We start from the raw sequence: 13,213 nt of genomic DNA, 5'->3' as shown, positions 1-13,213 counted from the left end.
GACAAATCTGGGCTTCTGACCTTGAGTAAGGTATTTAACCTCCCTAATCCTCAATTTTCTCTTCTATAATAGATAAGGCTTATGAAGTCCTTCAGAACGCCTAGCACATAATAGGCTTTCAACAAATGTTAGCTATTAGTGTTGTTATTGTTGTCATTATTATTATTATTAGTGGCCTTGTTATTCTATTGGTATAAATAATATTAAAAAACATGGGTGTATGGAGCATTGCAAAGCTAAAGTAACAGGATTGAATGGATTGGAGGACCATTCTAGAGAAAGAGGAGGGAAATAAATGTGAAAAGCTAATTCACAGCTCTAGCTCGAGAGACTGAAAGTGATGACATTACTTGTCACACCCTGAAGGGGTGAATCTTGGAAGCAGATGCTAATGAAGTGGCTTTGATAACTGTGGATTTGTGTCAGGTGAGGGCAACAGAGAGCTATCTAGACAGGCAACTCTGGAGGCCTGGAAGACCATGAACTTGGTTTGATAACCCCTAGGGGAAGCAGCAAAGCCAATTAGAGCTGAGGAAAGAGCCAAATACACCCTAACCAGGACCTAGAGTCTCCACTGGGTCCAGAAGAAAGTCAAGAGTAGAACCTGGGAACAAGCTAACTCACCAAGCAGAAACAAGGTAGAACACTTAAAACAGAGCTACAGTGGTATCAAGAGAGATACCAGCAGCCCCAGATATGGAGATTCCCTCAGAAAATCTTGTCTGTGGTCCCTTGAGAGGCAGCAGCAGAAGAGCCTCCAAAGACCTGGCAGTTGTCTTTGGCCTTTGGGAGGGCCCTGATGACTCTGGAAGAAAAACAGAGTTTTAGAAGGGGAAGTTTGGGGTGGTGGTGGTCATGGGAGGCGAAAAGATGGTGTGTGCTTTAACATTCACAACTGAAGTGGGAGTGGGAGCATACAGTAAAAATGACCAGCCAAGAAAAAAAATGACCAAAACTTAGCAGGAAATCCAGGAAATTATTAGGAAGGTCAAAAAAACTAACATTTATTGAGCATTCACTGTGTGCTGCCCATTCTCACTTAATCCTATTTATCCATGCAGAAGGCATTAGCATCCCTACTTCTGAGATGCAGAAACTGAGGTGTCAAGAAGTTAAGAAATATATCCAAGTTCATATAGCTCAAAATGGAAGAACCATATAGAATTAGAATTGATATCTGCCTCATATCAAAGCTCTTTCCATCCATCCCTGCTGCTCAAAATTGAAACCGTGAGAATGCACAAGTTCTCTGAGGGACAGAAAAAAAAATGTAGGCAAGAGTCAAAGAAGTCAAGTAAGTGTTTAATGCTACAGTGATTTCAGGAATTAGGACTGATAACACACTGTTGGGTTTGGCAATTGGGAAGACACTGGTGACCTTGGGAAAAGGAATTCCTGTAAAGTGATGAGGCCGGATGCCAAACTGTCAGCGAGGGGGTGGTGAGGGAATGATGGCTGGAATAGTAAAGTGCCCTTTGGAGAAACTTGGCAGTAAAAGTAGTAACTCCAAGGAATACCACAAGCTGGAGACATCTTTTTCTTTCACTAGAGATGTGAAAATATTTGTGGACAGTGACGATAAAGCCACTAGAAATGAATGTTCATTCACAAAAATGAGGGAATAATTACAAAGTGCAGTTATGCAGAAGGAAAAGGAAACCTCTGCCTGGTTAAAACTGTCCTTAAATGGTAGGAAAGAAAGAAAAGAACTAAAATTATATAGACTTACTGAGGTGGTATGAAAGACACAAGTATAGAGATATTTGGAAGTTTGGGTGAGATGGAAAATAGGAAAAACAGGGACTTCCCTGGTGGTCCAGTAGCTAAGGCTCCGTGCTCCCAGTGCAGGGGACCCGGGTTTGATTCCTGGTCAAGGAACTAGATCCCACATGCTGCAACTAAGAGTTCACATGCAGCAACTAAGATCCTGCATGCTGTAGCTAAGACCTGGCACAGCCAAATAAATAAATAAATAATTTTTAAAAAAGAAAGAAAATAGGAAAAACGAGTCAGATACCTTTGATCAGTCAAGTGAAAGACAAAGTATTTGCTGTAAATGAGATATCTTGAAGTGAATCTGGGGGCCCAAAGACTGTGGATGAATAAACAAATGAATAAATGAATGAATGACATAGGAGAAAATCTTTGGTTAGTGTCAGAAGGGAGAGAATTCACCAGATAGACAGAACCTCATTATTAAGTGAATCAAAGTACTGAACAGCCTTATGTGTTGCAAGTTGGCAGGTCAGAGCTGTTATAAACTGACCCTTTTAGGGCTATACAATCCACCTTGTAAAATGCATCCCACTGTAGCCCAAGTGGGAGACACAGTGATTATACAAGCAGCATCAATCTGGCCTCTTTGAGATGTAGCTCTTAATATGTTGCATTGAAACCAAGACAGATAAAATTGTTTGCAGCCACCTTCTCCTCCTACCATATACAGAGTAAACGGCCAATGCATCACTTCCATAGGCAGAATATAGCAGACTTTGTCTTGATGCCTAACCTCCACCATAAAAACAAAAGCCTATTGTTAAATCTATATTTATTAGAGAAAAAAAGAAATTTTCCAGGACTCACACTGTGGACATTTAGAAAAAATCTTGCCTGGAATGAATAGATTTAATAACTCCCTTTGAAAGGGCAGGAAAACCTGGCTAATATATCAACCTAGCTATTGAAGAGAGGAGGCAGAGTAAGGAGAGAGGGGGTGGGCTTCTGTTTCCTTTTTCTTTTACCCTCAAAAATCTATGACAGATCAACTTCCCTTTATTGATAGAGTATTATCTAACAACTCAGTCAACATCCAAAGTACATACTTGAACAAGATAGGAAAAAAAAAAAATGACCTTTTCATCAGTCTTAACACTGAGTTGCTTGAATTCTAAAATTCAAATCTAATTTTAAGAAAAGAAGAAACTTTTTTCTCAGTACTGATGCCATTTATTCTGACGCAACTTGGGGTTCAAAAGGTTCTGTTAGCCTGACATTCTGGACACATCCATGAATTCAAACTTTTTTCAAAAACACCTCTACAGAGGCACGTGTTGATTTAGGAAGTGTCCACATGACAGTAAAACAACCAATCAATTCAGTGAAAAAAAAAATCAATTGATTCAATAAAAACATCAAACAGGCTGTTTGCTGTCATGAAGATCAAACTACAGTTTGACAGAACTTTTACTTTTTAATCAATGGTATTGATGTCTGTAAAACAGCCCATGTTCACTGTATGAAAGAGGACCAAGTTGCTATTCGTGAGATTATTTCAAGAAAAGAGCACAAATGAAAACCTCAACTTCAGGGCAGAATCTTAACTTCCACTTTACATCTCTTCCCACCACGTCTAATTTCTTTATTATTAACCTCCTTCAAAAAGAAATTTGTTTTGTAACGTGGTGCCGTTTATTATACAGCACGATATACTCAGGTAATGTTGCCACCATAGTGAACAGCATCTTATATGTTCATCTTTAAAAGAAAGGTGGTAGATTTTCACCTTCCTTTCTTTAATGCATCATTCTTCATCCTTCTTGGCTGATATGTCTAGAATTTGTAGCATATCCATCATTATCTAACTGCCAACTGTTTTCAGAGGAGCTATTGCTTTAAGCTCATTATTTCTTCCGATTGGAGAATCTGCAGAGCCTCTTTCTACAACACAGCAGCCAGCATGGTACATGTGTACAGATGAATGGTCGGGTTGTCCTTCAGAGACTCTTTGTACCCAGCTCTGCTCCTGAACTACAGCGTATAATGAGCAGCAAATGCATACTCACGTGCCTTGAAAGTGTACAGTGAAACCGTTTAAAAAATGCCAAAATAAAGACCACATTCCATAAATAAGCTGTTAGTATAACCATGTAGTTCCACAGGGTTTCCTACTTAACCTAGGAGTTTGGGGATTATCATGACTCTTCTATAATTAGTTTCCTCAAAACTTCCTTGAAGTCAAGTACAGTTGATTGGGCAGTTGCCTTTCAAGAAGAGTTATATGAGCTACACTTTGGGAGCCTTGCAACTAAATCTGAGACTGAATGATGAAAGAACCAACATGCAGATTGTGGGGAGAGTAGGCGAAGACTCTATGAATGTTATTAGTTTAAAAGTCTGTGCAATCCTATCCATAGACACTGAGTTACAATCAGAGAAAAAGATGTGTGTCCCATCCCTTTCTCTATAACTCATTATTTAACAACCGAAGTTAACAGATATAGATGTTTCAGAGTTCAGTTTTTGGATTTTTTTTTTAAGACTGAATGGTGCTTGGAAATATTGAAAATGTAAAATCTGATCTGTCCTATTCTCTAAAGTCTATCTGGGGACATGAGATAATGGGGAGGAGATCTGCAAATAATTGCGAGGTAACCAAAATAAAGCATGTTTTTCCCCTCCTTTTCTTACAACATGGGTCAAAGCAAATACACGTTAACACTCCACCATGATCAAACCTGGTCTTGTACATTATGTATTGTTATTGTTTTCATTAAAACAAAACAAAAAAGAAAAGCCAAGAAGATTAGTTATCTCAGCTGTAAATATCTGAGTTACAGAAACACAGCTGGAGAGGCATGGTTTACTCCCATTCCACAGTCTTTCCCATGGTTAAAATCAGCAAGGCTCTAATGAGGTCTAAGAGACAAAGACGTATTGTCACTGACTCCTGCCATGCTAACACTCAAGTGCACCACCTGTAGTGATCTAGAGTCATTCTGGATCTTTAGGTATTGATAACAATTCTTTATGATCACATGAATGGATCAAAATCATTTGTTACCATGAAAAATATGAATCTACACACTATGATGTTAGCAAGACTATTAAGAAAATCTGTCATGGAAAATAAACAAAGGCATTATACCCTAGGCCATTGGGTGTTAAAGTATCAAAAAGGACAATCAGAAAATAACTATTTTTAACCTCTCAGCAGGGCTATAAGCTGCTGCTGCTAATAGTTATATATACATCGGAGAACTGAAAGATGGAAGCTGTTCTAAAATTTTAGATTTTGTCACAATATATCATTCTATTTTAAAAATAGATCAATGAAAGATGCTCTTCTTTTGAAGACATTTCTGTGCTGCTTTATACGCAAATTTCTTTTGTGAATTCTATTTATCTTCTGGCCAATTCTTTTTAAGTCCAAAAGTAAGGATTGTCCCAATTTCCTAGGTTCTTATGAAAGAAAGAATAAGCTATCTATAGTAGTTCAGTCACTAAATATCATGTTTCTATGAAATTTAAAGGCCATGGACCAACTAAAAGTTTTGATTGTAGAAAATATCACCAATGAAACATCTCATTTAGACTCCATATAAGTAATGAGCAGTTGAAGGTGTGTTGGAAATGTCCTTTTAAATATGAGGTCACTAAGAAGATGCTTACCTTTCATGTTTTTAATTAAAAATTTTATTGAGATAATTGTAGGTTCACGTGCAATTGTAAGAAATAGCACAGAAAGGTCCCCTCCTCACACACACTTTGCCCAGTTTTCCCCACTGGCAACATCTTGCAAAACTATAGTATAATACCACCATCAGGAAATTGACATTGATACAATCCACCAACTGTATTCAGAGTTCTCCAGTTTTACTTATACTCACTTATATGTCACTTTATGTTTTAAAGATTTCAATATTCCAATATATGAATTATTTTTATTACACTTTGTTAGAGTATGTGATGGGTGGGTGCCATTTGGTGCCTGATTCTAAAGTTAACCATCTCCCTGGTTCTTTAAAATAGCTAGTTACTATGTTTGGCCAAATTTAACTTCAAGAACTGATTTGTCACATGACAGTGATGGTAGCATAGTCCAAGACCAAGACAAACGTTAAACAAGAACACATTAATGCTTACGAGCAATGTGGCTTACTTCCCACCCCCTGCACCCAAGAAACTGGGTGCTTTGAAGAACACTAAAAATATGAGATAGATCTTTAAGTTCACTCCTGTGTGCAGCCATGGGTTGATTTTTGTCATTATTTTTATTGAGTGCCCTCTAGGTATATAGTTCTATATGAGTGAAAGGAAATAGTTTTATGAATAGAGACACATCTGCAGGACCCAAAGTCCTGAATTCTTGGCTGAATCCTATTGCAAACCTCCTGAATATAATCCCCAAATGGCAAGTTCGATTTTCCCTGTTTCTCCACCAGTGAGTTAAAAATTGTGCAGTGTAATAAGGCAGAAAGTACTGACACAGTAAAATTGAAAAAAAAATCATTCAGTTTTTCTCCTCTGCTTTTAGAACATTCTGTCCTCAGTCATAATAATAGTATAACCTCACATTTAAGTATTTACTATATGCCATGTTCTATTCTTAGCCCTGTTTATGCACTACCTACTTTCATTACTACCACCCCCAAAGTAATCTAAGAAGTAGAGACTGTTATTTCCATTTCATAGATGACAAAACTGAGGCCTGGATCATTTAACTTACTCAAGGCCATGCAACTGGTAATTGGCAAAGTGGGATTTTGAATTACAGTTTCTTACCCCAATATCCCTGCCTTGCTCTTAACCCACTACATTGTAATGCTTTCCTCTCTATTGTCCAAGTGTTCTCTCCTACATTGGGTCAAAAGGAAAAAATGACTTCTAGGAGCTATCCTTGTGCTCTGAGGACAGTCACTGAGATTTCTCTACATTGTGAAAGCGCTACACAGGGATCTGAAAGAACTAATAATAGGAGAAGAAACCTCCCCCAACCAATCCACTTCTACCCAGAACAGGAAAACTAAAAACAAACAAACAAACAAAAACATGAAAATTAAGTTTCTCAAGAGTAACTCTGATAATTCACAATTCTGAAGCAAAATTACAGTTACAGTGCTAGTTTGAAAAAAAAATAACACGAAAAACCCTAGTGGGTGGTCATTTGCACACCACTTGATAACCAGCAGGAAGAGTAAAAGTAGAGTCTTTTTCCAGGCAAAAACCATAGGGTAACTAAATAGTAGGCACATGCATATCCTATGCTTTAATCCAGAAGCACTGAATTTATGAGTCCTCAGAGGCCTTTTAAAAGGTAGAAGAAGAATCCGGGGCTGGTAGTCTTCAGAGGACACTGTGCAGAGAACAAAGCCCTGGATGGCATCAAATCAAGGGATTCCACCCCCCTAAGAGGTTGTAATAAACCTCAGGCGAGACACCCCACAGTACCAAATGGATCTCTCAGGGCACATACATAAAATGCCTTCATTCCTAAAGCATCAACATTCCTGCCTAAAGAGCCTTCATTATAAAAGAAGGTAAGTACACTTCTGTCAGACTCACGGACCGGCTGCCTGCAGCCTGCAATCCTGAAAATAAGGAGTCCTTGCAGCACGGGATGTTTGATGAGTAACTCAGCAGCAAACTGAACCTCATGGCCGGAGACTGCTGGTGTGCACGCCCCATCGTACAGAGAGACAGATGGAGGTGATGAGCTGGGGATGGCTTCCAGTGCAGATAGGGTGTGGGAAAGGTGGCTTGTTAATAACACTGCTGCTCCAAGCAACTTCTTGTCGGCAGTCAAAGTTTCAGGATCATGGACCTGTGGCTTCTTGAAAATTGCTGCAGGGCTGACATAATCCCTAATGTAATTCCTGGTGTAGTTCCATAAAAAAATAAGAAAAGTCTTACAACACTCCAAAGGGTTATGGTAAGGCCAGTTGTGTGAAGTGACTGACATCTGATGAAATCTTCTAGTCTTGCAGTATTCATACTGTTCAAGAATGAGATTTTTAGAACTAATATTCACATTAACCACACCTTTTTTTTCTTTTTTCTAGCAGAAGCAAACAATCAATCCCAAAGCACTTTCTTTCTTGAGATCTTTTTCTAAAAAGATTGTCAATGCACGCTGCAAAGCAATTTTTGATGTGAGAACAATCAAGTATGTGGCTCATTGTAGAAGGAGTTCATTTTCAGACAAGGTATCAGGCCAGAGCACTGAAATTTCTGCACTAGGTCAGGTGATCTTTACTTAAAAATATGATTAATACAAAACCAAATAGGAAGATTAATTTGAGCATTGTTGGAATTTGACAACGTAATTACACACTAGCTTTTTTCTCTCACACTATCAAAGATCATACTCTTACAAAATGATGATACTTGTTTCTTTTCAAAAACTACAAATCATAATAAACATTCTAAATGTCCTTCTGGGATAAGCCATACTGAATAAATGTCTTACTGAGACATTTCTTACTGAGAAGGTTCAGAACTGACAATGAGTATGACAATAATTTTTAACTAATTTATTGATCCTACAAAATGGACAAAGTTTAAAGTTTCTAGAATCGTTCAAACTGGAGCTTCCTTTTGTCAAAAATTAGACACTGGTATTCAGGTATTGATAAATTATAAAATGTATTCCATAGTTTCCCTTTTTCTAAAACTACTTTTTTTTTTCCTACCATTGTGAACTCTAACAGATGGATAACACTAACAGAGTGCTAGATAGAGGTCCACTTATATCCCTAAGAACTAGAAAACCCTAGTTTCTCAATGCCTGAGACTATACAAAAACAACAATAAACCCTTATATCTTGGGTGAAGGGTTCATATAGGTCAGCCACACATTAGCATGGAAACATATTTCTCTAACCAAATGAGTCAGTCATTTGAAAATATTATTGTATTATCTAAAGTTATGTCACCATTATGCTGTTTTTAAGAAATAATTGAGGGGAGGATGTACAGGGTGTACACTATATCAGTCCAAAACGCACAGAGAAAAATGCTGGTCATTCAACTAGATAGTTGAATGTGAACTAAACCGTGAGATGAAATTAAAAGACACAAAATACACGCATGGATTTTCACTTACTTGAAGACCACCTCAGCACAGGAGAATGTTAGCTCCAAAAGAGTATGGTTGCTGCTAAAGCTAGAGAAGACAGACATCTACCTGATTTAATCGCTGTAAACATATTTTATTTCCTACTTTCTTTGCCCTCTTTTAAAATCAATAAACATAATTCATTTTAAATGGATTCTGGATTCTGAGTTCCAGTCCCTCTTCTATTGCATGATACACATATGACTTTGAGTTTTTCAAGCTCTAGGAGTTTCAGTAATTCATGTTTAAGTAGTCTTGGGGATCCCTGGAAGAGTAAAGTGAGATAATGGATACTACGTATCTTTGATATCTGTAAAGCACTATGTATATACAGATTCCTTATTATTATGATTAATATCAAGATTTAGGATTAAGGCATTTGACCCAACAAGAGGCTATTATGTGCATAAATTTACATGATAATAGTAACACTTCATTAGGTTAGTATCAATGGGGGTAGTTCATTAGAATCTGTAGGAACGGTGCCATTTGATTAAACTAATGCTGGCCGAACACATCATATGTACTGGGTGCTATGGGAGGCCAGTTAACATACAGATGGCACTTAATCCCAAACTAGTACCATTATCCCCATTTTACAGATTAAAATACGAAGGTTCTGAGAGGCTGAGTGTTTGCTCAAAGCTACTTAACTGTTAGATTTTAAAAGGAATTATCTACAGCTAGAAGCACCACCAGAAAGAAACAAAATCATACTGGATACCTGAAGTCAAGTTACATGTTCCGTCCAATGTAAGAGTATTAAGGTGACAATGGGACGGCATATTTTTAAATTGGTTCTTTCCTGCTTTAAGTGTAGTACATAAGAGAGAAACATTGCTTCTATCCCTGTCTCTCCCTAAAAATTAATGTTATTACATAAAGCCACCTACTATGAATTAGTCGGGATCACCAGAGGGGAAAAAAAAAATCTATAAACTGTAGTCATGCTGTATGCTAGATATCTGTTGGGAGTGACTGAGCCAGAATCTGTGGGGTCTATGTGGAGTGCTTCAGAAGCACAGGGCTAGCAATCAAAAGTTAAAAAAAAAAAAAAAAAAAAATTAAATAAACATAACCTACTAGGGCATTTTATCAAGCTGTAAGACAAATAGACTTCTTTTTTAAAAGAAAAAACGTTGACATATTTTTCTCTTTCACTTAATCTTTGACTGCCTTTCAGGTGGGGGAAGGGTTGAAGTTGGAAGTGAGAGCAAAGTGATGAAGGAAAGCAGCCGGAGTCTGTCTCTCTAATATTGCTGCTAATCTGCTCCCTGCTGCCAGCCCTGCCACTCAGCAGACTCCTAGGGGCTGAGCAAGTATTACAGAGAGCCAGGAAAGGGAGCTGTGGAGGGAGAAAAAAGAAGAGAGAAGGAAGAAATGGATGTGGTTGGGGAAAAAGGAAGCAGTAAAATCTTGTTTGTAGCAGACAAACATGTACTCCCCCCAAATCCCTAATTTAGTCATGTTTCAATTCAGTGTCAATCTCTTTTTATGTATGTATGTAGGTATCTATTGGCTATATATATATTGGCTATGTCTATCTATCCAACTGGCTATGTATTTACTGTAAATTATAAGTGACTTCTCACTGAGAGCATGTGGGCTTATTATTTTTTATTCATATTTAAACATTTCATCCCCAACTAGCTAGGTATACATACATAAATAGGCACACACACTCTAGTTTAAAAAATCAGATAAATCTACTTATAAATAAATAGTTACTGATCTGCTGCTCTCTGCAATGTTGCCAGTTCACACAGTAGACCCAAATGATCTGTTTTGCTTCTGGACCTTTAGTTTAACTGAAAGATGATGAAAATGATGTGCTGCTAAAAGGTAGCCCATTAGGTTTTCGTCCTAAGGACACTGAAGAATAGGAGACAAGTAGGTGAGCTAGAATCATACTCTTGTTTGCTCATTCCCAGTTAATCTGCAAGACTCTTTTCTGGGATAAATCATCCGGCAGGACTCTTTACTATGGAAGAACAGCCCAGCAGGTAATACACACAGTCAGTAAGCTGCCAGCTTGTTGACAGCCAGTGGGGTGGATTTCATACTCCATGGGGAATGTCAGCTTCTAGGGAGTTCAAAAAGAAGCCCTAGTGAAGACAAACTCCAAGATAGTAATTTTGCCTGTCAGGAATGCATACGAGCCACATTTAGCAGTGGCCTGACTTGTCCAGACTCTAAAGAAGATTTTGAAAGGACAGGAAAATCACCCAGGATTCCTTTTCTAGCCATTCCCAGCCATCAGAAACCACAGCCTTAAAATCAAGACGGTCTCATCAGGAGAGCAATGGGTCACAGGAAAAGAAATTTCCATGTGGCAGGGGCAGACGGTCTACCTGGAACTCTACTCACTTCCAGTGAGCTGTCTTCATTTTAAACCTGAATCCCTCTCCTCCTCAGAATGCTTCTTATGGCAGGTGAATCCACTCTCATCGCAGCTCACGACACATTCCACTACAGATTTTTATATCATGCATAGATTTCTAGAAACTTTTTCTTAAAAAAAGTCTAGAAATGACAAGAAAAGTCTTCTGAATAAGAAGAAAAGAAATTTTCCTTGCAATGAAAACCTACATTCACCCCACAAATACACAAAATATTTTTACTTTCCCTCAGTGCCTTGATCTTATTAGAGAGATAGACAGAAGGCATTTAAAGTGCTTAATTATAAAAAGCAGTTACTAATCAATACGTGAAGGACCTCACTTCTCTAGAGTTACTACTGACTTGAAATTTTTACTTTACAATGATTAGCAAATAAGAATACTTCTACAAACAGCATTAAATTGGATTTTTCTTCTTCATAAAGAGAAATGTCACATGGATGGCATTTCTTAGCAGTGATTGTCCTAGATTCTTAATTTATGTAGATTATCCGCCTTAATCAAATCAACCAAGTTTTGTGAACATGGTCCATGTACCTGAACATGGAGATCAATTTCTAATATAGAAACTGCAACATATTGCCTGTAGTTATTATAAGGCATTGTGGATATATCTATAAAGGGATTTTTTCATATGTGGGTTTCAGGTAGATAGAAAAATAGGTAGAAGACAGATTAGATAGATAGATGATTGATAAAGATAGTAGGTAAATATTGATATAGATAAAACTAGATATAGTGATAAATATTCCTCACATTTTACTTTCATGTGCCATTAGTGCATAAAGGTCATGTATTTGAATCTGGAACCAGCAAGTGAGACTGTTCTTAACCTCAGTCCTAAACACCAGTATTTTATCCTCATCTTTGAACTACCCACCCTGGCCTGCCTTATAAGGCATCAGCAGTTATCATACATTCTCATTCTAATCAGGCCTTGTTTAGAATTAGAACTCCCTGGAGGATAATAAGCATTTGCCCTAAGGCATGGGTTGGGAAGGTGGTGGGAGACAGGGCAAAAATATCATGGTGCTTCAGGAATTCCATCAAGTGGCCCAACTTCAGGGCAGAGGTATTCTAATCTGGATCCTAACTGAACAATAACTAAACTGTACTATTTGCTGAGCACTATCTTTGCATTTACTTAGTATCTACATTTTATTCATGTATTTATTCTTAATGATTGTTCCATTGTTCTTTAGTTGTATGGAGTTAGTCTTAGCTTGTAAACTCCTACAGGTAAAAGAATATGTTAGTCTAACCCTATCTTACCCCCATCCCATCTTTCAATTCTGTATTTAAAGAATAAGCACTTGATAATATTATTTATGGGTTTGGTAAAATACCTTATTATGATTTTGGAGCATATCATATTCTTCTACCTTAGATAAGTGCCAATACCATAAAGCTATTTTAGTTATCTGGGATTTGATTATTTTTTCCTAATTCTAATAGGAATATAAACCCTTCCATAAATAAAATGCTTAGCAAAATACCTGTTAATAGCAAGGGCTCAATATATGTTAATTAGCCTTTTGAGACAGTATCCATAGTGGTAAGTTCATGGGCTTCAGGTTCTATCATTCCCACATTAAAAACTCTACTATATAACTCTTTGCTGTTTGAGCTTAGACAAGTCACTTGATATGTCTACAAGTAATATTACATTCTTCATAGCCTTTGCCGTGAACTAATTCATGTGAAGCACTTAGTACAGTTCTGACTGTATGGCACAAACTTTTAAAAAATACTATCTTCCCAATAGTTTTTGTCAGGCCATCTAACACTGACTCCTCTTTTGGAGACTTCTGGAAACTTTTCTCTTTTCTATTACAACCCAGGCTTTTTTCTCTCCTTCTATTTCTGTGTCCATCCATTCTGATTCTTCTGCACACACTTCTCTTTCTCCCCTGGATCCTTAAATGTGGAGATTCTCGAAACTTCAGATCTCAGAACATTTTTTTTCACAATACATTCTAGA

The sequence above is a fragment of the Aethalodelphis obliquidens genome, unplaced genomic scaffold, assembly GCF_003676395.1.
Source record: "Aethalodelphis obliquidens isolate GAN/ISIS:26980383/991018 unplaced genomic scaffold, ASM367639v1 scaffold2, whole genome shotgun sequence".
Taxonomy (NCBI): Eukaryota; Metazoa; Chordata; class Mammalia; order Artiodactyla; family Delphinidae; genus Aethalodelphis; species Aethalodelphis obliquidens.
The sequence above is the reverse complement of the archived record's forward strand: the minus strand, read 5'-3'. Positions refer to the sequence as shown.